Consider the following 27,675-nt stretch of genomic DNA (forward strand, 5'->3'; position numbering starts at 1 on the left):
TTACAGAAGTAAACATATATTAATAAAGCTACTACAATCTAATGTTTACTTTGTCCTTGTATGAAAAAAAAACTCACCTATTAGAGCTTTGTTTCCCTGAAGACTATACTGTATATTTAATAAAAGCCCCAACACATCAACAATAATTGTGATTGATGATTCAATTGTGCACTCCTTACAAAATAGAGCACTCCTTACAATGACAGCTCTTCTAGTGCAAAATACAGATGCCCATGGATGTTTCATCTCACCTGAGCTGTTGTGTGACTTCAAGTAACCTAATTACCACAGCTCTGTGTTAATCACTTTCTTTGCATCGGATTCTGAAAGTCATGGCTCATTTGTACACTCTATCTATCTATTCCCGTGATGGTCCTTTTTCTTTCAAATTTGAAAAACCTCAATTAAAACAAACCACTAGAGGCCAGACTTGGCTCTCTTGGTAGTCTTGCACTGCCTGAGAAACAAAAAAAAAATCCTTCCCTATTAGAGACAACATTTGTTTACCCATGCATTATGTAAAACAGAGACAGCTCTGCATATTACAGGGTACCACCAATACTCACCTGTGTTAGGTGACTGGGACCTCAGCTGAGCTACAAGGGAAACCTTTGGTCACCCTCACTGCTGTCCGTCTCACCCCACACCATAACCTGCCCTCTTCCATTTCTTACAGCCCAGCAAACCCCACAGGTACCCTGTCCACTCACTGTCCTTAGCAGAAGTTCCCAGAGCCCTGATATAGGTCCTTCAGGTAAAATATGCCTTCTCAGATAAAGCAGAAGGGAACAGGTCCTAAACATATCAAACACAGAGATACTTGTCAGGACCAAATTTTTGCTGTCTTCCCCTATTCTTTTGGGGATGGACTCTAGCCCAGCATCTTGCTTGGATATTTAGAGGACTGCCAGCTCTATGCTACCAGCCCCAAAGGACCTACTGTAAAGCAAGAGAGCAATGAGTCTTGGCAGATGCACAGAAACCAGCTTTATTTGGGTGATCCTGTGACCCCACCACATTGGCCACACCAGCCAATGCTATGGATAGGTGGTAGATATAAGACCAAAGACAACATGCCAGAGCCAAATCAAGGCTCTGGGGATGAAGTCACTGCAATGGGGGAAGGGGAAATCATATCTGTTAACTCAGGAGGACAGGGCCCACACAGTGGTCAGTTATGGAATCAGGTATGCATTGTGCAAGTCCTGCCCTCATTCTTCTTCCAGGATATACTGTCTGTCTTTGCTACAGGACTAGCTCCAACTTTTGAACAGATCCCAAGTGAACAGAAAAACAAACTGGAAAGGACCTTGGTTGGTGCCTACCCCAAGGAAGGACAGTTATGTCTCTATGTTTAGCCCAAGGAGCAAATGGCAACTGTATGAAGGACCACTGCCCTGGGCTTTTTTTTTTCCCCCCCCCAAAAAAGTTCTCTAGACCTCTTGTTTCCCTTCCATGGCCACAGACAGCTAAAATGCAGCCTGGACCTAGATAAAAGAAAACAGAAGGAAAAAAAAAATATATAATCAACTTAGTCCCACTACTTAACTGTGTGGAGAATTCTGTGCTTTGGTTTAATTAATAATATAATTTGTTTTTATGGAGTATCTTCCAGCAGTCAGCTCTTTTGCTAATTAAAAAAACCCACTCAAGAGTATTCCACAATACTTGGGATAGCCTTTCTGCTTTTTCCCTATCCATTCTCAACATAGCTTTTTTTAAAGTACCCAAGATAATCTTTAAGTGTTACAGAAAATAGAAAATGGAACTGTATGCTTGGTGCTCAATTAACATACATTGTATGTTCAGTGATTTATGTTAGATAGTGGGACCAACATGCACCTGTGATGTAAGATGATGCCAACACAGATTCAATTTATTTATTGTCTAATTATAAACTACAACTTAGATTAATAAGCACCTTCTTAATTAAACAATGGGCGTCACTCCTTGTTGTATGTTGAAATGGCTGCTGGTAAATATCACTTCAGTGTGTTGTCTCCTATTAACTTCAGCACTCATCTTTCCTTATGAAATTACTTGTCACGCAAAGAAACTAGGTTTTAACGATGTGCTTTTTTTCCCCTCAGCATCTGCTATATTTCCTCCCAGGAAGAAGTCCTTAGAGACAAAGGAGTGGAACAAAGCTAGCAAGAGCTCCCCTTCCATCAGAATAAGAAAACAGGAAGAGGAGACAGGAAATCAGCATGGCTTAGCAAGGATCTGCTGGTCAAACTAGGGGAGAAGAAGAGCAAGTATGGACAGTGGAAGTAAAGGCATGCCACCTGGGAAGAATATAGGATGCTGTCCAGACTTGCAGAGATGGGATTAGGAAAACCAAGGCACAGATTGAACTGCCTATGGCAGGGGGGTTGTAACTTGATGATCCTTGAGGTCCCTTGCAACCCAAGCCATTCTCCGATTCTATGAGAGCACAGAGCATGCCTTGCTGGCGCATTTAGTGATTTTACTTGCTAGTATTAATTTCATTGAAAAATGAGTGTGAAAGGGTGATGTAATAGCTTAGAAAAGAATCAACCTGCTCAATTTTTCAATTACAGTCAAGGTAAATTTTATCCCGTAGCATCAAAAGATGTAGGCCACATTCACCTTTTAAAGATGTGTTTCCATTTGTCTTCCAGCACCTGCTCACTATGGATCCAGTTCAGAAAAATGGGTACCAGAAAAACTGTCTCTGCCATCATGGCCCAAAATGATTTATCGTCACTAGTAACAGGCTCTGCTCTTCACCCAAAGAAGTAGACAAAAATTTCTAAGATTATATATTAAGGAACTTATCCTCTCAGCCAGGAGAAATGAGAAAGCAGATTTAAGAAAAAGTAACTCTCCAACAAAGTCTCACCTTTTCCCTACCTCCAACAAAGCTAAGAACTTGTAGTCTTCTTCTCCTGAGTCATTTTTACATTTTCCTTCTCCATCCATTCACCTTTATGACACAGTCAAGAAAATAATTAACTAATTAACAGTTTTGCAGTGAGTTCTGTTCCAGTGAGCTCTTTAGATATTGGGTAGTTCAGTTTGCAATCATGCAGCCCAACAACTTTAACGATGCAGGCAGTTTTCTGCCTAACATTACAGTGGAAAAACAGAACAGAACACTATTTTCTCTTTCTTTTTATTAGCACGTCTGTGAGAATCAGCATGGAAGAAGCAGTCTTTAGAAACAAATTGTCTAGCAAATTACATACAGAGCAGGTATTTGTATATATTTCTCTTTAATCATATATAAAGAGTAAGTCTCTTCCTTTTTTGGATAGAAGCTGAAGGGAAAAACGTACCATAGAAAGGCAAAGGATTTGCATTCATCGTCTGCAGTACTCACTTCAGTCAGTCTGATTTTGCTGAATCTGCTGTAAATATAGTGAGCATTCCCAGGAAACTGCACTTGAATCTTCATTTTTACTTGGAAAGAATTTAGTAATGTGTCAAGGATTTTCAGCTAGATGTAGGAACAGTTAAATTACTAAGTTCAGTGCAACGTAGATGTCCAAACATCTGTCTGCAGAGAAATGTGGCTATGTACCTTTGTGTACATACAAATGCTTGTAAGCATTAATGTAAGTTTACACAGGTGTGTAGAAATACATGATCTGTCATACTTCAGAATGCTGTATCATCTGTTTCTCAGTCTGAAACAGATGGAAAAATAAGGGTTTTTTTTGGCTTTTTATGTTTCTTGCCAAGTTTTCTATTTTATCTGAATGTACAGATCTTCAAAGTGCTCTCCTAAATGGTTCTGATTTTTATTCTTGGCAGGCATTTCATATGGAGGTTAATAAGCTGTTAATGCCATTGATTAAAGCTCTACTACCTAGGCTTTATTTACTTAAGCTTTAGGGGAATTTCTACAAAATTCTTTAAGTCAATCTAGTCTGTGTAACAGGATCCCACTTCAGCTAATACTAGATTGTCTCTACTCATGTTTCCATCCTTCCAGCATACCAGTAGAATGACCTATTAAACTAACCAGCTCAATTCAGAATGAGACATGCAGCTTCCTTCTCTGTTGCCCAGAAGTCACTCATCTGTTTTACTAAAATCCTCTATAAGGAGTTGTTCTTTGTCAAGGGCCCCATGAAAAGCAACATTACAACTTCCATTTTTTTCTTGTTCCCACATCTGTACCTTGTGTGGGTATCTCTTAGCAACTACAGGATCTCTCGTTTTCCAGCTCTTCACAAAATGAGGTTGGCTTCCTGCCTTGCAGTCCCCACTCTTCCTCTCTACAAAGTGCTGCTTTCATTTCTTTTCTGTCCCTGCAAACTCACTGTACCCTAACACCGCTTCCCTCTCCTTACAAGCACAGCCTGCTTGCTATGATAGAGGCAATTTCCTTCTCTTTCCTTCATTTAAACTCAAAAATGAAGCACGGCTGAAAACTGTGGCAAAGTGAAGTATAGTCAGAAAATGAAAAGAACAAAACTTCAATTAAGACTCCTCATGTCTTCTATAAAATGGAAATATCCCAGAACATCAAGACAAGGGAAACAGATTATTTTTTTGTTTGTTTCTGGTTGTTTTTTTTTCTTTGTTTGTTTTTTGCATTTGTGAGTTTTGAGGGTTTCCATGCAGAAAGATACAGAGAAAAAGCAACTCAACTCTTTTTCCAATATTTTAATACAAGGCAAGCTAAATAAAGTGGCCACATGATGCCAGCATTGTCTGGGAATGAAGAGAAGGCTCTTTAGTCTAATCTGAGCAGATTTTTTTTCCCGTATTCTTGTCAGATTTCTTTAATAGCCACACATCCACTCTCTCATTCTAATTCTGCTGCATCCTTCTCATCCAGCCTTTTTTGCAGCTCACATAGTTCACCCCATGAAGAGCATGAAGTCCTCCTTTTACCTTTTCAAGAGCTACAGAGTCTCACTGAGTCTGTGCTTAGCAGATCATCATCTTACCAAGTCTTGCAGCTCCTAGCAAAGCTAGTTCCTCCTTTCCTCTTCACATAAAAGCAGAAAGCACAGGCTGATTCTCTTCACACACAAGGAATTCCCTCAGCATTGTCACTTCACCACTTGCATTTGATTTTAGTACAATTCTGAATTCATGTTCAGTGGATTACTGCAGGCCATTACAAATTTTGATCAGGATTACAAGGAAGGGAAAGAAGATTAGGGGTGTTTGTTTCTCTGAAACAGCCTTTCCCAGAATATTTCCCCAAACCTAGTAGGTTTGAAGCAAGAAATCTCATGAAAAATGTCAGAGACATCTTTACTTCCATCCATGAGATGTTCTATCATCTGTGGCATGTGCACACAATTCTTCAGTGTTGAAAATGTTAAAAAAAAAAACAAGAAAGCATTGACAGAGGAGCATTAGGAAGACCTCCAGCCATGCTAAAAACATTTAGAAAAACCAAGTGGAAAGTGTGATCTGCAAGCCTTTGACTCTAGCAGATGTAACAGCTCGTGGTTTTTCAGGAAACAGCCATCTCTGTGTAACAAACTGCCCACTGGCTGGGTCACCACAGTCTCAACAGCTTCAAGCAAAGCTAAATCTTCCAGCATCTACTATTTGATCTCCTTGCTCTGAGACTCTGAATTCTTCTGGTCAGGGAGGAGATTGAAAAGATTTGCAAACACAGCATCCTATCCTTCTCTTAAGTATCAAAAAGATGCTTCAGATACAAAATGATAGCTCACTTCTTTAAAGTACTGGATAACAAATTAAGAAAGTTCTTACAAAGGCATTTTGTGCTCTATGCCCACACTTGTACATACACGATTTCCAGGTGAAAGAGTTCCATCACATTTTTGTACGAGTGCATTCAAGACACCAGCAGACTGACAGATGAGCTACGTAATCTTATTAAAATAAAGCCTCCCTTCAGGGTCTGAGCTGTCACTCAGCTCCAGACAGCTGCATTTGTCTCTCTACCCTCAACCCTCCAGAGGCTCTTGCTTCATCTGCCTTCATTCCTTGCCATGACATACTGAAACAGATCAGAAGTACCAATCACACCAACTCTTTCAAGAAAGAAGCACTGGTAGATCAGTAATTCAAAGAACAGTGGTACTTCAAAACATTGCATTTTAGAGGACAAATATACAGCACTCACATCTGACAAAGTACCCACTACATTACACAAGAATTTATATTCCTCTCTGAACATTCTTCAGCAAAGTTAGATGGAATCTCCATGCAGGGGACTGTAGCAGTATACCAGGACTGTCCTGAAAGTAACGCCTCTTATTTTATTATGCTGGCCATGACATCAGAGGTGGATGTTTCTTTTGTAGAGGTTGGACCTTCGCAACAACATTCCCTTACATTTTCAGACAACTCTGTCTTTTAACCAGAGGAAGGATGGACTTTCTCAACAAGGCTGGATGATCCTTCTCCGGATAAAAAGACTAAAGAAGGTTTATAATTCAGGTGTCTGTCAAGAGTACTACAATCATTTGAAGTCTATTGTCTAAGACTCAGTACCGCAAAGGATGTTGGGAAGTTGCACATAGTAAAAAGAAAGGGGTTTTGCATCAGAACTAAGAGAACACATAATACAAGTGTCAACATGCTTGTTATTTCTGTAACAAAGAGCAGAAAGCATATCTTAAATTGAATGTCTTGGAAAAGTTGTATGCTCTTTCAGAAAAAAAAGCAACTTTGAATAACAGTCACAGCAATGCTCTTATGTGTAGGAATTTAAGTTCAGTTACACTTCATATGAAACTTCACTTTTTCTAGAAACCCCAGAAATGCAAGTAAATAGCACAAGAAATTTCAGGTAACTTTTGTTCACCACATTAACTAACCTCAACAGTTGAAGCAGATACGTCTCTTAACTTCTGCTTTTCTATTAATTCACCAATCTATTCCTACAGAAAGGAAATAAACGTAGAATTCTACATTTCCCGCTTCCCGTTTCCCCTGGATACTGGATAAAAGTCCTCAAGCCAAAGAAATGCAGATCTTTAGTACTAACGGATTCACTCTTACTTCAAAAGTAGGCTAAAAAAAAACTTTACAACATATTTCTCATCTATGCCACTTAGTAAATTATTTCAAGCATTTAGATCTTGACTACACTATGGCTCTCAACAGCACTGAAATTGAATTGATTTGTTTTCCTAATAATTATTCTGGTCCAGATAGCTACATGTTTTAAGGCTGTGATAAGTTGGTATCATCTATTATACACAAGCATTTGTGAAATGCACGTGTTTTCATACAGGTATGTGGCAGATGGCTATTGCTTGTAAAATGTGATAACGCTGGCACTGGAAGAGAGTAGTGTTCCCTCACCATATCATAGGACCATTTCGGTTTCCTGTCAAAGATAAATGATAAAATATCATCAGCCAAAGCTGATTTGCAGAGTCTGCAGAAACTACTTTTCTTTCACAGGGGACTTGACAAACCTCTATGAATAGGTTTCATAGAGCTATGTGGATATGTCTGTCTGGATTTCTGTATGAGTTCAGATTAGTATTCATTTAGCTCACAGGCTACCAGGAACTGGGACCACAATTTGTTTGCACATCACTTAGCACAGAGAGGTCCATAGTGCCAAGCAGCAGCAGCACCACCATCTGCAAAGCAACTGCAGTCTGGACTGAGCTGCCATGAGGATGGCAACCACCTTGTGTGAGAGCTGGGAGCTGGGGTTGAGGCTCACAAAGGCTTTAGAGAAGGGAAGTTGGAAACAATATTGCTCACAGAAGTTATGTGCTTTTAAAACTTGACTCATGGGGAGTTTCCTGTACATCTAGAGAGGAAAGTAAAACCACATGAGCATAAGATCATAAAAACCCTTAATATATACACAACAGAAATTCCTGGGTGACTTTCAGTACATCAGGTTATTACAGACAACTCTTTACAAGGATACTGGGAACAGCATCACACACACTCGCCTCATTCTTCTCCTCAACAGGGTACCTGCTTATGGCCGCTCCTGAGAGAGCACAGGGCCCAAAAAGCCAGTACAACTCCTCAGATGTGCTTACTCTGACATTAAGAGATACTTGCATGGAAAGAAGAGTTGCCAGTCCTGACCTTCAGCTGAACTTCCAATAGCCAACCCACACACAACACATGGACTGAGAATTTTTAAACAGATACAAGTTATACAAGTCTCAAGGCTTACAAGAGACTCATCTCTTCCAGATGCATCCAGGCCACAACGCAGCAGCACAGGTTGCACTCACACCACAAGCCAGGTAACACAGCTTCGCACACAGCACACTCCTGCTCAGACTAGAGCTACCTGTCCTGACAAGATCATGTGCCACAGAGGAGTGGGCTTTCTCACTCCAGGACTGCATTCAAATAATCATTGTTGAGTAAGCACACATTGATTTGTATTCTTAAGTCCTTCATCACCTTCAATTAGCATCAAAGAATTTTTTGTATGGTGTGCACTAACATGTGTTCTGAGATTAATACACTGACACCATTCGAGTCAATTAAAGACAGTATTGATTACTCTGCCAGGAATCAGTTCTTAGGACTGGCAGTAAACCCAACAAATTTAAATTCATGACATAGAACCATAGAATCACAGAATTGCTCAGGTTGCAAAAGACCTTCAAGATCAAGTCCAACCACAACTAAACATACTACCCTAACTCTAAGAACCCTCTGCTAAATGTCCCTGAGCACCACATCCAAACAATTTTAAACACACGCAGGGATGGTGACTCAACCACCTCCCTGGGGAGCCTATTCCAGTGCTTAACAACCCTTTCTGTAAAGAAGATTTTCCTGATATCCAACCTAAACTTAGCCTGGCGCCATTTCCCCTCGTCCTGTCACCAGTGAGAAGAGACCAGCCCTGCTCTCACTGTAAGCACCTTTCAGGTATTTGAAGAGAGCAATAAGGTCTCCCCTCAGCCTCCTTTTCTCTAGACTAAACAACCCCAGTTCATTCAGTCTCTTCTCATAGGGCATATTCTTCAGAACTGCGACTTGGGCATATCAGGCTCAGCTGCAAAGGTACAGTCTACGTTAAACATATTTGTGTGGCTGTGTCAATTACTGCAGCCATACAGCCAGAACTACTACTCCAAATGCCCCAAAAAGGAGCAAAGTATCCCAGGCTCATACCACCACCACATCATGTGTATAGGTTGTATCAAAAGTTGTGTCTCCTATTTATTTCCAAGGAGACTACAATTGATACAAAGATCAAAATAGCACTATTTAGTATTACAAATTCCTCAGCTACAAAACACTATTTCTCAACATAGGTAATACCATCAGCTATGGATTTTCACCAGAGATGAACAAGAGCCTGCATGCTGCGCTTGTAGAAATCTGCACCAGCAGAGTCGATCCACTGTCGCCACTGCTGAAACACACGGCTCACATTCACTCATTGCAAAATTCAGCAAGCATTGATGAGTATCAGTGAGTGCCACTTATTCCACATGGAGGAATTCAATGACACTTTTGCTTCATGTGCACTCCCATGTCAGACACCATTTTTTCAGACTGCCCCCTGCTGTCACACAGCCAGAGAATATTGTTGGGAAGGTTCAACCTCTATTGCCACACCACCAACAGCCACCTCTAATGGCATGGGCCAGCATAATGAAATAGGAAGCATTACTTTCAGAGCAGCCTTTGTATGTTCACCATGTGCTCATACATTCCCTCTCACCCCCCTCCCCACTAGCCAGGCAGCTGTAAAGCCAGAATGATGGAGACAACTAAGGGCATTTTCCATAGTCAGTGTCAGTTGAGTAAGCCCAGGCAATATACCAGTGGTAAACACATCAAGCTGGAATCATTTTGCGTGGGCACAAAGCATTTTTTGTTTCCAGAAACAGTCTTGTCACTACTTACAAGCAACACAGAGACCATTAAGCCAAGACAGCCTCAAGGATATATACAGATCATGCCTCACTGGGATTTGAAAGCCATCCAATTTCACATGTGCAGACCTACACCCTGGCATTGCCACAGTGATGCCATGGCAGTACCTCTGCTGCCAGCACTGACTCATGCAAAGCCAGACAAGACATCTCCACATGCCTGGCCCCATCATGCCTCTAACTCTGCAGGCCTGGTCCTGCATTGAATGTAGGACACACAGCAATTTGCAAACTGTGATCTTGCTCTGAAGGATGCAGCCACAATAAATCTACATTTTGCTGCCACAAGAGCCTCCAAGCCATCACTACAATCGCTTTGTAAGTGTTAATAGGTGCTAACTGGAACAATAAAATCACAATACCAGTAGCTCCAGCACCACAGGAGAGATCCCCACACCAAGCAGCTGTGAGCAGGCAGCTGCATGGCACACTGCCAGGGTATTTGTAGAGAGGCCTGCTCTAGGCAGAGCGTAGCAGGAAGCAGAAGTGCTGTCTGCGTCAGGAAAAGGGAAAAATATGTTGGTCAAAATTGGATTTTCTCTCCTCTTTATATCATAGTGGGAACCAAGCCACATACTTCCCATGCAATCTTGTGCAACAGCCACCCATGCTTAAGGACTCAGACAAACTTCTGAATAGATTCTAGACCTATTCCACTTGCATAAAAGTACACTTCCTCTAACACAGTGCGTATGGTAACTTCCATGCATAAAGCTAAGAAATATGAAATAATTTTGAGCTGGCTTGGTAAGGAAACAAGCGGCCCTACACTGAACACTGGATTTCTCAATGGGGCAGTTAGGTTATTATCTGGAACTGCGGCTCTGTATAAGATCTTTTTAGTTCAGGACCGATCACCTTGCTGGTGAGCCCAGAAACACATCCCACCAGTGAGTGGAGCTCTTTCTGCAGCTTTAGAACTACAGATTTGTATGGTTTTTGAAGCACAAGTATAATTAATTTCTCATGTATGTCAAATATTTTGCCCCCTTCCTATTAGCTGCTCTGAGAAATTACCAGGCTTTCATTACAAAAGATGTTTAGTTTTTGTTTTGTTTTTAAATGGATTGAATTAAAAAAAAAAAAAAAAAAAAAAAAAAAAAAAAAAAAAAAAAAAAGCAGTTCAAGAAAAGCAATCCATTCTTGTTTTTCATTGGTACAAGCTGTTTGATAGCAGTCAGCAAAAAATGAAGGCTTGTGATACAGATCAACCATGTTAAGTATCTGTGTAAGGCTGAATTCTGGTAAACTTTTCTATTCCCTAACACCAAAGAGGAACAGACAAGATGCCTATGCATGCAGTCCCAACAGGGAAACAGATGTTTAAAATCGTGGTATCACTTTAGAGATGATCTCCACAAGGCTCCTTTATTCACATGCCAAAAGCAAGACTAGCTAAGATACCAAGGGCCTGGATTAAATCCTTGTCATCTTCAGGGGCACAGTAGTTTATGTCCATACAAGCAGAAGGGGGAGTTCCAAGAACCTGCCTGAGCCAAGCTCTTCCACATCTGTCCCTTCTTCCCCTTAACCATATTCTCAGTTTTGTGGAAAGGCTCCTCTGCTTAGCACAGCAGAAGTACTTTGTAAGCAATCATTTGCTCCTCACATCAGCTCTGTGTAAGTGGTCATATTGTATACCCAAAGAACTGAGAACACCAGTTTCCTAAAGCCAAGTTACAGCACACAAAGCACATACACAAATGCAACATGGCAAAGCCTCATAAAGAACCCCAGTCATGGAAAAAAAGAGAGCAATCACTGCATCGCTGCCATAGATTAAAATGCTACAAATCACAACAGATCAGTCCATGAACAAGCTTTTACTTTGCTGCAAAGTTCTTCCATAGTTACACTTCTGTATACAGATGTCTTTCAAATGATACTTAAAGTATTAATTAAACAGTGTGTGTGAATTAAAAATATATACTTCTGAGAAAAAAAAAAAACACATTAGTGCTTCAATTCCCATACCAATTCAAGGAAAAAAGCCATCAGAGGACTATATCTACACAGCATCTTACATCAGAGAAGAGTTAAACAACACGAATACATCATAGCGTGTTTAATGAAAAATGGAAGGAGAGCGCCCGAATTCCATACCGCAAGCAGAGAAAAGACAGTTTCTGTCTTTTCTTTAGAAAGGAGCTTAAATACTTCTTCCCCATCTGGAGGGCTGATAAGAATTATGGCTTTATTGCCTGGCCATGGAAGACACTGGCACAGGTCAGGCAGACCTTCTGCACGCTCCGATACAGGATGACCCACTCGCCTCTCACATCCTCTTTCAGCCTGCCTATGCTGATGTTTTTATCATCTAATTTCTGCTAACTACAGACCTTCAGCTCCTTTTGAAGATAAACTAAAACAGAGCAGAAACACAAGATAAAGAAAAGCATCCCTGGACAAATAAGACATTCTTGAGTCATGTTCTTTTCTGGTAGAAGACTTCAAAATATATTTAAATATCAGTACATCCAACAAGCTTTGATCAGTCACCTTCAGAGTACCAGGCTTCCTTGACATTGTGACAAGGAGGAGACACAGACAAATTCACAAACTGAAGGAGAATAAGCAGAGGAAAAATAAGGTGTTAGGATTTGCTGCCTTGACCAGCTAAAGAGATTGGCTGGGAGCAGGGTTTAATGAAACAATTTTTTTTTCACCCTAAATGAAAAAATACCCTGTTTCAATAACTTAGGGGAACCTATCCTTCATGGCTGTTAGACCACACTGCCTATGGGTATTGAGGTGACTATATCAGAGTACATGGGGATGTAAAAATGCTGCTGTTGATGAACATAGAGATGCATCTCATTTAGGAGACCATTTGTCTGGGAAATTTTAAACAGTGCTACAAGGCAAGAAGGGAAGGAAAAGGAGTTGAACTTGTTCCTAAGAACACACATATTTAGAGTTACATTCACTCTTATTTTTAAACTATTATTGAATATCAGAGGAAGCTTCTAATCCTGGGGACATCAGAAAGTGTGCTCAGCCTGCTCAGATTACTCTGAAGCTTCAACCAGCAGATGATTCACATGGGCAGTAGAAGAGCTCAGCTCTACCACATGTACCCCTTATTGCCCACCTCTGCTGGATTCAGAATAAATAAAGTGGAGGTGGAAAAGCAGTGTGGGGGGGAAAATCATGCCCTTTAGCAAGGGATATACAAGGGGCAAAGCAGTCTGACAGGGTCACCCAGCGCTATGCTCTGGGGCGGGCAGCCTCACAGCCCCCTGCAGAGCTCACTCTGTGGGGTCCCCTCCTGACTGCACCCAACACACAGCAGCACCTTCAACCTCTCACACACGCTTCATCAGGCACCCATAGCTCCCAGCCACCTATTACTTAGATAATTAGATATTATTATACGTAATTAATAAGTTCCCTTGAAAAACACATGCATGCACACAAGCTTTCTCCGACAGCCCCACACAAGTCAATAGATGGCCAGCTTGGGCTGATATGCTCTCAGGACTCGCCATCCAACAGGCTGTTCCTGGCAGGGCAGGCAGCAGTTACGGGAAGCCGTGCTGGCAGAGCATTACTTAACTCCTTGCTGCTCACATCCCAGCAGGCTGCTGCTGCCATTCCTTCTGACATCTGCACTTCAGCAACACGAAAAAGAAAAGCACCTCCGAAAGGAAGTAAAAGACAGGAAAACCCCAGAACGCAGCGAATATGAAGGGTTTGTGAACCTGAAGGCCTGTACATGGGGAACTTGGCAAAACACACTGAAAAAGGCTCTTTACCTTCATTGACAGCTGAGATATGAACGGTCAGAGGGTGAAAGAAACACTTGAATCACAGTCAATCAGAATCAGTGCTATTTCTCAAAGAATATCAACACAAACTCCCCTCTCCTCCCCCCATTTAACTCTTTTCTTCTGCTCAAGGAACCCAACCTTGACCAAACCAAAGCTGGTATTACGATGTCAGTCACAACTCAGAAATACTCGTTTTGAGCTTCTTGGCTCAGGCACCAGTTTCCTCCGTGACCTTGGGCAAGTCATTTAATCTGTGCTGCATTTCAGCTCCTAATCCTTAAAGTGAAGACAATGCCTCACGGGCAGATGATGAGGTTATTAATGATGGCAAATCACCATGAGGATGGGAGAAACGGGGGTGATCGGGGCCATAGAGAGATCTGCCTCCTGGAGGATCCTACCTGAGATCAGAACTCTCATAAAGCAGCCACTGTCTAATTAGCAGCAATTTCTAATGATGTTTCAGCCTCTCATACTGAAGTTATATTTATTATTAAAATATGGCTAAGTCAAAATCCATGCACTGTGGGCTCACTCTTGCACAAAAAAAGTTTGAGCTACCAAACTTGTTCCAACAATTTGGTCTTTACCTTCCTGACTCCATGCTCATCTTTATTGTATTGTATTGTACTTGTATTTCTTCCTTGTTCCCCCTCCTGCAAAAGGGAACACAAGCACCTGTAATGCCTAACTTATGAAGGGTGAATATAGATTAAGGTCTGAAAACTGGTAAGGAAGCAGATGCTCTCCAAATCACTCTCAGGTTTAGTCTCTTATTCAAACTGGATGGCACTGTTTCAAAATAAAAATAGACAAGTGGCCACAACTGTAAGACTCCTAGGTTTTCACAGAAGGGCTCCCACCCTGCCCAGCACAGTGGTTCCTAGTTGATCCAGCAAAGTAACAGCTCTACAGCCCTCACCCCAATCTGCAGCTCAGTTACAGACAATACTGCTTCGCAGGGAGAGGCAAGAAACATCCCCAGGCATGCACCTGATTTCTGACCCAATCACTGAGATGTCCTTCAGCCATCCATCTCCAGCACGACACTCAGACCCTCTTTTGTTTAATAAAATGTCACGCGTTCATTCTTGCCAAAAATATTTTCTGATCTGATCCAGATTGTGAGCCCTATTAATTTGTAGTTGCTGAGTTCTTGTGGTTTTTTGCCTGTGAATACTGCATGGTTACACAGTGGGCACGTGTATAATCAGCAAGGATGATTTACTGAAAGTCACGATAGATTAAGTCATAAAATGGGAATAGCTCAATAAGCAGCAGTTAATTAACAACTCCACTCAGTGGCAGGTTTTTCTCCTTTACCCTCTTGAGCTGGAAACCTTACAATCATGATTACTTTCACTAGTTTTAGAAAGTATCCCAACTTGTGCTATTAATTAAAAAAAAAAAAAAAAAAAAAAAAAAAAAAAAAAAAAGGAAGGAAGGAAGGAAGGAAGAAAAAGTCAGTGAAGAAATTCCAACCCTGCAGTGTGCAAACAGCTTTTCTGCAGTGCTGACACAGCACCACATTTGGGAACAAAATCTGCTGCAAGTTACGGAATCACAACTAATTTAGCATCATTACTTCAATGATTATGTTGAATGAGGCAAGAAAAGATTACAGCAAGGCTACAGAAGACAAATATTTAAAGTAGAAGGGATTACTGAAGCATAAAAATGCATTTTGGAGCTTGAAATCCCAGCATTCACTTGACTTCATCTCTGATCAGCCAGTGGTGGGGCAGGACGAAATACCACAGTAGTATTTCGCGTTGTCACTGAGAGCTTAGTAACAAATCAGGCTAACACTAGAGTAATTTTGAAAAGCTATTACCACCAAGATGAGCACAGCATGTGAATGGCAATTCTTCCCACCATCTCCCTCAAGAAAGCTTCCACTACTATGTTATTTGTATTTTTGTTTTTAGCATCATGAATGACACAGTTGTTTTGTTTTCATTTTTATTTTCCTGTCCTCTTGAACAGGACATCTTAAATTCACAGGTAAAGCTTTTGGGAGCAAACTGTTTTTGCTGTTCTCCTGAATAAATTGTATGGGAACACAAGGTCAAAGGAGCTGAGCATTCACTCTCTGGTAAGGAGTTCCCTCTAACAAGACCCAGACCATGACTCATTTTTAAAAATCCTCCAGCAGCACTGTACTACCTTATTTTGGAGGCCAGAATGTTGTGTGCCTCTTTTTAGCTTCTTATTTTCAAAGAGTCAAGGGAAGAAATTTAAACAATAACCCACAGAGTTTGGCTTGTCACGTTCCTACAGCGTTAGTCAGAGAGGATGGGAGGAGTGCGAGAACAGAAACCACAGCAGTGTAAGAGGTGTTGCAACAACACACGTTCTCATTTCAATGCCTCAGGCTTGCCCCAGCTCCTCAAGGGCTTCTGCCTGCACCAGGATGGCTGTTTCATGAGTATCGGTCGGGAACGGTGCAAACAGCTTCCACCCTGGATTCTATGAAGGTGGAAGGAGGAGGAGGACAGAAATTGAGAAGTCTCCAAAAGAGCAAAACCAACTTGCTCATGCTGGCATCAGGAGCTCACCATGGGACGAACATCATTTCCAGCACTGGCACGGGGCATCAGTGCATCTCAGACCAAAGCATCCTGGACTGCCGGACAGCAGTGTACATACATATCCAGACCTTGTTTTCAGTGCCTTGTTACTGCCAAGAAAGGCTTTAACAGTAGTGCAGTTGTTAGCCCTCCTCCCCTCAACTCATTAGCCCACCTATGTATGTCACTGCCACACACAGCCAAGGTTCTCTGCACTGCTACTTCTGGTCCTAGGTTGGGAAATCAGCATGCTTCCTCCTCCTGCCCCCATCTCCAGATCACAGACAGGTGAAACAAGCCAAGTATGTGTCAGCAATAAACAGAGGTGATTAGCAGAAGCATGCCACAAGCAAGTGCAGAGTAACCCTTCAAAGACATGGGAACACCTCAGCAATTTAAACAAAGTGCTAAACACAGTGGTAATTTCTCCAGAAACAGACAACGCAAGCAAAACAAACAGTTCTGCTGCTTTCTGTTGTGTTTATGCCTTGGTTTGGATTTTAGACTGAGATCATATTCATAGGATAATGTACAAAGCCTCAGGCAAAAAAACAGCAGCAGAAGAGCTTACACTGGAAAGGGAAAGAGCAGGAACCTCAGTGCAATCAGGCACCAAAAGTTACTTTCTTAAACAGTCACAAATCCTAATACCAAGGCTGCACGTACTGGGTGAAAGGGTAAATGGAAGCCAAATCAATCATCTTCTGCTCACAAAAAAGGCACAGAGTTTCCTCATAGCTGTAAGCCCAGTGACATTCAGCAAACAGGTTTACCTCATACAGATAATCAATTCCAAGACCTGAGAGAAACTTGGAGGTCAGTGGGCCTAGCAAACATGCAAGTCAGAGGGATTTGGGGGAATCAGTCCCATTCACGCAGGATGATCAGTGCAACTCACTGCCTTGAGACACAGCTACAGAGATGCACAATCTTCACGGAACAGAATTGTTTGAGTTGAAAGGGATATTTAAAGGTGATCTGGTCCAACTCCCTGCAATGAACAGGAACACCTACAGCTAGATCAGGTTGCTTAGAGCCCGTCTAGCCTGACCTTGGATGTCTCCAGGGATGGGGCATCCACCACCTCTCTGGGCTTAACCATTCCTGAGGATCATATCAATTAAGTTGGTTTTAAAAGCATCCTCTTTTCCACAGAGAAAAAATTTCCCAGGCTCAAAAACGCATCTCAAAACAGGAATTCTTGTCAGAAAATAAAATTTTAATTGCCTAGCAATAGCAGTTATCTCTGTTCGTAGCTACTGCCAGTTTAGCAGGAATAGGCAAACAGTAGATGCACCTCAAATTAATTAGCAAGTATTTCTCTAGAGGCTACACTGATATAAATTCACTTACTACTTCATGGATGTCTTAGAGAAAACAAGGGCATTAAAGAAACTGTAGTTAAGTTAGCACAAACAATCTCCAAAGACATAGGAAAAAAAAAAAAACCACCAGCACAAAAGAAGGCATTTGTTTTCTGGAAAATGCTTGGAGAAACTAGGAAAAACTGTACCTTTTGGTGTCATTGTTTTTGTCACTTCCTGCTTCTACAGCCAAGGAGACATCACACCATCCTGGCTCTCTTCTGCTCCTCAATACAAAAGAGTGAAAATAAGGCACTTCCTTTCCAGACCTTTACATGGGAAGAGCTTAAAAGCCCAGGTGAGTCTCATTCAGAGATGACTTTCCATTTTTAGTTTAAAGCCATTCCCTCTTATCCTGTCACTATCAGTCTGTGTAAGAAGTTGGTCTTGCTCCTGCTTATGAGATCCCTTCAAGCACTGGAAGAATCACAGCTGATTTGACTCTACCAGGAGATAAACAATGGCTCCAAAATTGTCTAAGTGACAGGACGGTTTAAAACAAAACAAACCCAACCAAAAAAATCAATCATGATTTTAGTGTAGATACATTCAGAAATTTAAAAGGTTTGAACTCATTGGATTAAGATTTTTCTCAGTTTTGTTAGTTTGTCAGAGTAGACACTTTGTTTATTTGTTTGCAGTGCTTCTCATTGCCACCAGCAATGGAAAGTGATGTATTTCCATCTACTTAATCCCCTTTAAAAAAACAATCCAGACTACAGTGAAGTCATTTTGGTAACTTGATGCAAGTGTTTATAAATATGTTGTTGTTGGTATGCAGCAACTGTCTGCTCTAACCAATTTAGAACATAATAAAATGTCAGAAGCTATTTATTAACCTATACATTGGAATCATGAATGCAATGTTTGGCTTGGAAAATTGTTTCTTTGAATTTACCGAAATGCTGTGAAGTTATGACCAGTACTGCAATGACACAGCCCTTAACCATGAATTTCCCAACCTCTGAGCATGTGGATTTTATCTGCGCCGTGTGAGGGAAATGCACCATCTTGCATAGCAACTGCAAGTGCTGTTTATTCATTTTGGGTTTGAGGGTGGAATAAAGAGTCTGAGTCATAAAATCTCAATATTCCAGCTTCCTTAAAATCTGGGAGAGTTCAGAGTTTATTGTCTCTGTGGCAATGAGACCACTAACATGTTTTCTTCATTTACGTCTCGAAAAACATTCATGTATTGAAACCCTTCTCACAGGGTCAGACTGCCAACATTTTTTTTCAGAAGCACTAGCTTACTAGCATAATTCCTTTCCCTGGGTGTTGTTGCCTTTATTACTAAGACACACTGACAACATAATTGTCCCACACATCTTTCTCCTAGCATGGGACTGCATATGTGGGATTTGCCAGCTGGTAATTAAGTCTGACGCTCACTGCTGAAGTCTGTTTGCAGCTGTTGTTGGATAAAACACAGCTGGTGCCTTCTTAGAGCCAGCAAACTCTGGCAGGGGTTAGTCCCAGACCCCGTGAGGTTTCAGCTGAATCCCATCTCTGCTCTGTGTGTGGGAAAAGCATTGCTGGGGGCTAAGCATTGTGCACGCTGTTGGTCCTCGGATGTACAAGGCACCCCTTTTCCCTACATCAGGCTGAGAATTGGAACCAAGGAAGAGTTCAGCGGGTAGTACTGGTGCCCCACAGCTGCCGACTGAGCTGAACCCTGCTTCCTGGCTGTGCTTGGCAGAGGACATGGTAGTCAGCATGTGGCACTGGCCTGGAGGAGACTGAGCCAGAAGCTTGGAAACACCCTTTTACTTCACCCTGCAGTAGGAGCTGTCAGCGCTGTGGAGAAATTAAATGAAAACAAACTTTGACCATTGTGTCACTGGTGTTGAAAATAAACAGGGATGTGGGAGTGGTGATCCTGCTGTATTTTTTTCTGCTGCATGCTCCAGTCACAGCTGGGATTAAGGCATTAGCCTTGCTCCTGCTGAGCTGCTTCTTTGCCATGGGACACTGGCAAAGCACCATCTAGAACATATGGACAGTGCTACAAGTACAGAATAAGATGGTGGCAGGGCCCACCAGTCTTGCTGTGTACAGTGCTGTTGACTTTCAATGGCTTAGGTTGGAAGGCACCTTATAGGTCATCAAATTCCAACCCCCGTGCCATGAAAGCAGAGTTGCTTTCTAGATCAGACTGCCCAGAGCCCCATCCAACTTGGCTTTGAACGCGTCCAGTGATGGGGCATCCACAGCATCTCTGGGCAGCCTGTGCCAGTGCCTCACCGCCCTTTCTGTCCTTGCTCTAGGTGAACTGGCTCCCTCCTGGAGTAAGAACGGGGCGTGTTGCACTTGATTTCCCAAAATGAGGGAGGTTTCTGCATCTGCCATAAGTTTCCTGTCTCCTGAACGCGCAGCTGCAGTGCCATTGCTGGTGCTTGTTCATGCCTGAGATTCCCCTGGCAGCTGTTCATGGTCTGCATTTCCAACACCTTTTTTTTTTTTTTTTTTTTTGCTATTGCAAAAAACATATTGTGTTCAGAGGTGGCATTATCTGTTTTTCTGCTTTGTCTTGGTTATTCCACTTCCACTGATCCAGATAACCTGAAACTGCTGATAACCGTAGCTCTCTGTGCAGACCCAAAAGATAGAACTTGGAAATGCTTGGGGGCCTGAACGATTACCTTTAAAGAAGAGTAATTCCCTTCTCCCCAAATAACTAAACTTGTAGTTCAGCAAGTTGTTTGCTGTAATCATGATTCACTGGTAAATGATCAGTGTTGTGAAGCAAAGGAGTGTACAGTTGGGAATACTGAAATACTTGAAGGAAATTTTAGAGCACAGGGCAGCTGCAGGAAAGCAGAATCCCAGGGAAGAGTTCCCCTTGTTATGGCTTTTCACAAAAGACTGGAAAAACATCAGGAGAAAGACCGTGCGGTGTGTTGGCTGATTGGTTTTCCTTGAGAGTTTATGGTAAAAAATAAACAGTTTGGACAAATAAACATCAGAGGGCCAGCACTCTCCTTCTCCAGTTTGTGTCTGGGAATGCAAACAAGACCCAAAAAGGAGTTGCTGCTGTGTTTCTAATGACTGCAGCAGTGTTTGAGAGGAACTGAAGAAATTCATGCTGGAAGCGAAATCAAAGAGTCCTTGGCTTTTTGTAAACTTTTGTGTGCTTCCCATTCCTAGTCTTTCTGCAGGTTTTCATGTCGCCACGATGGGCTGTACAAGGGGAGATTTGCCTGGGGCTGGATGCTGGGACCAAGGGCTGTTCTGCCTGGGGCACAGCATGGAGATACCAGCCAGTGAGCCTTTGGCTTCCACACCATGAGTGACAGATGCTGCTGGGAGGGGAACGGTACAGCAGGCAGAGGTCTGTCCTGCCAGCTGGTTTTAGAGAAGTGAGTGGACCTTATGTAAGAAGAAGTACTGAAAAATGCTGGAGAACTATAACTCATTCCACAGTTGGTAGTAGAGTTTCATATTATCTGGGCAAGCACAAGCCCTTAGTAGCACCAAAACTGAGATTTGAGTGGATTTAGCAGTCTTGTGCCACGCTTGTGCTTCTGTGCTTGTACTCATTATATTACTTTTCATGCTGACTCACAACTCCTAAACAACCAGTGCACTGTGGGCTTGGTTATTATTTCCTCACATCCTTCTACCCATGCCTAGGATTTCCCAGCATTAGTGTGGGAGCACAGCTGGCCTCTCAGTATTATAGTTTTTAGTGCAGTTTTCCTGCAAATGCACTATTCTTATAAAGATACCTGGCTTTGCTTTTTGGCAGGTTGTATACACTTTCTCACTTATGTCTGTGTTAGTTCTGGGCTTTGTCAGCAATGAGTGTATATCTCAGGACGCTGCAATAATCCAGTAGTTCAACACCAACACACATGCAAATTCACAATTCATCTTCTAAAACCTTAAAACTGATTTGAACATATGCATATTTGAGATTGACTTGAACATATGTGTTTTTACATGGTCGGGCTTCACATGACTTTGGTTTTGACTCTTAAGAGATAACTGCTTTGAAGCACTTCTAAGCACCAGGAGCTTAATTTCTTTTTAATGAGAGTCCAGATTTTCTTAATTGTATTATACTTGGCGGTGTTAACAAAAATAGTAAAAATCACAAGACCTTTGATACTTGCCAGAAGTGTATGAGAATCTGTGGGTAATTATTTATGTGTGTTATTATCCAACCCAGTTTTCAGGTGTGGCTGGCTATTAGTGCTTTCCAGTTAGTGGACATGAGCTTTAGTCACGAGTACCTTTGTTTTCTACATCTGATATGACACTCAGTGCCTGGAAGCCCTGTTTATTTCTTAAGAAATATATAAAAACTACTTCATCATAGCTGATTGTTTCAGTATTTATCATCATGATGCTAACCCGTCAGTTCAATAAGTGTGTGTGGGGGGGAGAGCACGTGTCCGTGATTAATTGCTGCTAGCAGACTTCCCCAAGCCACACTGATAACTCCAACCACTACTTCAAAGCCCCAGAGATGGGAGAAGACTTGAATAGTAGTTAATCATGGACTAGAAGGCTTGTGTTATTTGGGTTATAAATGTGTATTATCAAGAAACCTCTTACCTACTTCCTTAGAGCTGGATTCTGCTTCTGTTGAAGTCTGTGGACCTGGAATTGTTGATCCCAGAAAAACAGGATACAGCTTGAGGTGGCTGACTCACCTCCTGCAAAGACCAAGAAGCAGTCTGATTTTAGAGAAAAAAGCATTCTCTTGAATGACATATGAGGCTAAGCGTTTCTGGATTCTCTTTCCTCTTACTACACTCTTATGTCTATTTGTTAATAAGTCTCTAGGAAACTTTGCTGCTTCTTTAGAAGTGGGACAATGGGTGCCAAGTGGGCCAGCTGTGCTTCATCAGGAGAAAGAGGCAGCGACGATGGGGCAGATTTAGGTTAGATATTAGGAAGAAAGTCTTTACTCAGAGAGTGGAGAGGCACTGGCCCAGGCTGCCCAGAGAAGCTTTGATGCCCCATATCTGGAGGTGCCCAAGGCCAGGTTGAATGGCCCTGGGTAGCCTGAACTGGTGAGTGGCAATCCATCAAGGGCTGGAACTGGGTGGGCTTTATGCTCTGTTCCAACCTAAGCCATTCTATAATTCTATGATTCTTACTGAAGTTGAAAGAGTACACTGACCACTTACCACTTTTTTCAAACACAAAAGCTTTCCTAAACTTTGTGAAAGCAAAAATACAAATGTCAAAAGAGCATCTTGCACGCTGATATACAGTACTTTCTTTTAAAGCCAAACAAAACTGGGTCCAGTTTCAGTGGTCATCCTTGCTCTAATTCTCCACCTCCTGTTTCATCATCTGCCTGCTCAGATGAGGACAGAGGGTATTTTTCACAGTGCTTTTTTGCATTTTTCTAAATGTTCTGGCCCTTTCACAAATCACCTTCTTATGTCTGCTGTCTGCACTGTCACTGTCACAGACTGAGACTTGCTAGGCAAGAAGATATTTTAAAATGCTCTGTAACCTTTGTTTTTATTATTTGAGATAGAAAAGTTCACACATTACTCCTTTTTTATCGATTTGGTCTGACTAAGAAGTCTTTTGCTCTGTAACCACTACTCATAAACACAAACTAACATTAAACCAGGTGAAAAACATTTTGGCCTCTGGTTTGCACATACATTTTTTGAATGGCATACAAACAATTCACGTTGTGACCTGATTATCTAAATTGCCTGCTGCCACTTCTGCTTCCTGATTGAATGCCACCAGTGTGAACGGGAGCTGCTCATAGGCATGCTGTGAGGCACAGCCACTGATACTAGACAGTCAACCAAATATGCACAAACAAGGAAATATCATTACAAGAGGGCAAAGTGTAGTTTGTGAGTATCTCACTAACATCTTTTCCATGCCAGCATAATTGCTTGTTTTTTAAATAGACTAGATGGTAATCGTGCACCCAAATCCTTTCAAAATGCTCTGCAGAGGGACCATGTTGCACAAAATCCTGAAGGGACCAGGAAATACAGATGCGCAAGGTGACTAGAAAGCTAGCATGGCACAGAGGAGAAGGCTGATAGAGATGTGTTGGAGCACGTGTGCTTCCAAGGGCAGCCATGCAGGCAGAATCCCCAGCCTCTCCTTCAGCCTATTCCCCATAAATAACAAGAGAGACTCACTGGGGGGAAAGTGGTTGGTTTCAGCACCTCCTGGCCTCCAGCCCTCAGAGAACACTGCTAGCCAGCCTCCTTACCCCATCCTGCCCTGAATCTTCATTAGAACCTTGCTCCTGCTGCCTTTCCCAGCATGAGGCAGGAGGTGGAAACAGTCATCCTGCTGGCTCAAAGTGGTTAAGTACTGAAGAGGGAGCAGGCACAGATCTGCCTTCTTGCTCTCTTCACAGAAATAACTTGCATCAAGTCAGCAGCAAAAGGAGAAAATAGAAAAGGGTCTGGAAGTGAAGGCACTGTCTGAGATGCAATCTGGATTCTAGCTGAGATCCTCTGCTTCTTTAGTTCTCTGTATAGCTAGGTTGTCTTTGGTTTGTTGTGTTTGTCACTACCTAACATTCTAACTTACATTATTTCAGTCACAGGTCCAATCATGCCCTGAGTAAGCTCCTTGTTACTGGTGCCTGAGTGCAATAAAGGTTTTTGTTAGCCAAAATCATAAATCATAAATGTTATCCACCCAATGATTGCAAAAGGGAAACTACAGCTTTACAAAAGTGGATATAAAACAAACAATAGAAATATTGTATTGAAACAGCATCTTTCACACCTAAAATGCACAGAAAGGTCACTTTTACGAGTCAGTAGGAAATATGGACTCTGTGGTGATCACAGAATCATAGAATATCCTGAGCTTGAAAGGACCCACAAAGATCATAGAGTCCAACTCCTGGCTTCACAAAGGACCACAGAAAAATCACATCCTATGTCTGCGAGAATCCAGATACCTCTTGAACTCCGGCACTTGGGCCATGCCCACAGCCCTGTGCTGCCCGTTCCATGCCCAGCGCCCTCTGGTGCAGACCCTGTCCCTGACCTCCAGCTGCCCCTCTCCTGACGCAGCTCCATGCCGTTCCCTCGGGCCCCGTCGCTGTCACGCAGAGCAGAGCTCAGCGCTGCCCCTCTGCTCCCTGTGAGGAGCTGCAGCCACCATCAGGCTTCCCCTCAGCTCCTCTGCTCTGTGCTGAACACACCATGGGACTTCAGCTGCTCCTCATGCACCTTGCCCTTCAGACCCTTCACCATCTTTGTAGCCCCAGTGTCTGTTCTGAACCACAGCAATTAGACCAACAGAGTTGGCTGCAAGCACGTCCAGAAACTGGCCAAGGACCTGCTTCCCTATGCTCACCCCAAGTGTGTGATGAACAGGAGCTCTGGCAGATATGGGAGCCAACCATTAGAAACACACTGAAACTTGAAGACCCAATGACACAGCCCTGCAAGGGTTACGTGAGCACCCACAGCTCTCCCACACATCTGCATGTGACCATGCAGAGGAAGTGGGGCACACATGATTGGAAAAGCCGGTTCCAGTGCCCCAGCTCAGGCACTTGCGGTGCTTCAGGGAGCACATGGGCCAGTCACCAGGTGGGTTTGCACTAACCATGCGTGCTGTCTTCTCTCACCACCTTTACCACAGCGAGCAGGTTTACCACTGAGCATGCCTCTGACAAAGAAGAGTTCTCCCTTTTCCTTTTATCAATCTGAAATGCACCTGAGGAGTGTAAAAGTGGCTCACTGGGGCACTAGATACCATCAGTCTACGAGACTGAACTCAGCTCTGACTCAACACTTTCCGTATCTCTTACATCAGGGCATGTCGTGCAAAGAAATTTTCTGCAGGCTGGCTGCAAGTACGAGCAGAGAGACTGGGAGAGATGCTGCCGTCACAAGTGAGTTGTGTCCCCTTGGCTCTGCAGACACTGCAGCCCATTGGGACAGATTCTAGCCCCCTGCAACCAGCGTGCTCCAGACAAGCTGTAGTTACCTTCTAGGTTGTTTTTTTTTTTTTAAAGCAAACCATTATGGCTGAGCTGGATTGCAAAGCCAATATCTATTGATTTACCTGGCATAGAAATATCACAGAGAGAGGCTAAGGTGATTTGTTCCTTTGAGCTCTTTAGTTCACAAGCATGCTGTGTAATGTCTTGGTAGTAAGGAAGGTGAAAAGCCACAGACATAAGTAACAGTAACTTATCACCACTGTCCAGTCTGCACGTTCCACAAACATAAGGAAGCCTTGGGCAGGGAAGTGTGTGAAAACAGTTATAAATAGAAACTTGTTTCACTTGCCAACAGCTGTAAGCAAAAAAAGGAAGGCTGTACCTTTTATAGCAGCTGCAATTAATTGAAATCCAAGGCCAGCAGGTTGCAACGCAGTCACTTGGGTCATGTCAGGGACAGACTGGAGCCTCCACTAAGGGCAGCCATAGAGGCAGCTTGCCCACCACCCTCAGTCATGGCCCAGCCCTTGCGAGCTGTCAGTGTGGTGGCCCTCTCACATGCACACCAAAACACTTTCCTTTCCTCTGCTCTTTGTTTCAGGAGCTCAGAGCACTTCAGTTCACACACATCCTGGTTGTTGCACAATGGCTGAGTTGTTTCAACAGTGATCAACACAGTGAAATCAGTTTGATGTGATTATAGGTGTAAGTTGAAAGCTTATAGGATCTTGTGGAAAACGACAGAGATAGGTTAGTGTCAAACTGAAATCTTCACTGTGTTGTTATAAACTTTGCTGCAACGCTTCCTCTGCAATTTAACTCCCAGATTGGACTGTAAAGCTCCAGCAAGGGCATAAAGTAACTTCACTGTGCTAACAGCTCCAAGGCTGCCAATGGCAGCCTAACTGCTCCTCTAAAGAACACTGCCATTCTACCCTCACTTGTAAGCAGTATTTGGTCTGGCTGCAGAACCCTCCCATAGCTCTGATTTAAGCCCAGACTCCTATTTTTCACCAGTTTGTCACTGGAGTTCAGATTTCCATAGGGAGAAATATCCCAGGCAGCAAGCCTGCGTAGGAGCCCTCCCTGCATCCTCCTAAGTAATCTCCCATTGCAGCTGCAGCAGCTGCTGACATAAGTAGATGGTCCCTCATGCATTGGATATGGACAGCACACAGACCACAACTCCCTGATAGTTCTGCTGCCAGGCTAAAGTCCACACAATTTAATCCTACCTTCTAATTTTAGGGACTAAACGATCATTCTAGCAACCACAACTGTAACCAATGCCTTCAAATCACGACTGAACTTTTGATTTAACATATCAGTTGAGCTAAGACTGAAACTTTGCTTTTGTCCTTCTCCACCCATCCTTCCCCAGGCTGAACCCATCATGACCCAGCTCAAACACATTCAGACACCCTGGGTGGATCTGTCAGTCAGCCACACCAAACATGTCATTTTTTCTGGAGAGGTGACTGACACATCAGCAGCTTAGGGATGGATTTCACTCACGGATGTACTTTGTTTATGAAAGTAGGCATTTCCTTCCTACTTTGGCAGGCTATAATAAAGAAAACAAAACAAGAATACTAAAATAAGGAAACTCTTTCTGGTAGGTAAGAATACCTTTAGAGCTTGTCAGAAGCAGTATCTCTAGCACTAGCCTACATGAGCCGTGGTGTCACTCAGGAGATTACTTCATATTTGCCATCCTTCCTCCAAATCTAAAAGAAGGCAGTGGTGTGCTATTTTGCACCTCAAATTCATGAATTCACTTCTAAGCTAATTGTTGACTGAGGTCATTTCCTGCCAGCTTTCTCACAATACACCTTACTCCTATTCCAGAAAAGATAGAAGATGAATGCAAAGAGGTAATAAAAGAACCTTGGGAGACTTCCAGATTGCTTCAATTCACAATTCTGTCTCATTGCTATAGTTGACATATAAGTTATCTCCTTGTTTCTACTAACTTTCAGCTTCAGTAATGTCAAAACACACTCATGCATCTCTGATATATCAGAAACTGTTACTACACCAGAAGTTAAAGATTTTTATACTACATTCTTAGTAGCTTATTTTTGGAAGCAAAGTATAAACATTTTCAGCATGCATTCTTACAAGAAAAATACTTGCAAAGCAAGATTATATACTATGAGAAAAAAATAAGTAAATCCCTTTTAAGTGACAAACAACATGCATTTTCTCTTGCTGTCTCATAGT

This window comes from Tetrao urogallus (genome assembly GCF_951394365.1).
Source record: "Tetrao urogallus genome assembly, chromosome: 1".
Lineage (NCBI taxonomy): Eukaryota > Metazoa > Chordata > Aves > Galliformes > Phasianidae > Tetrao > Tetrao urogallus.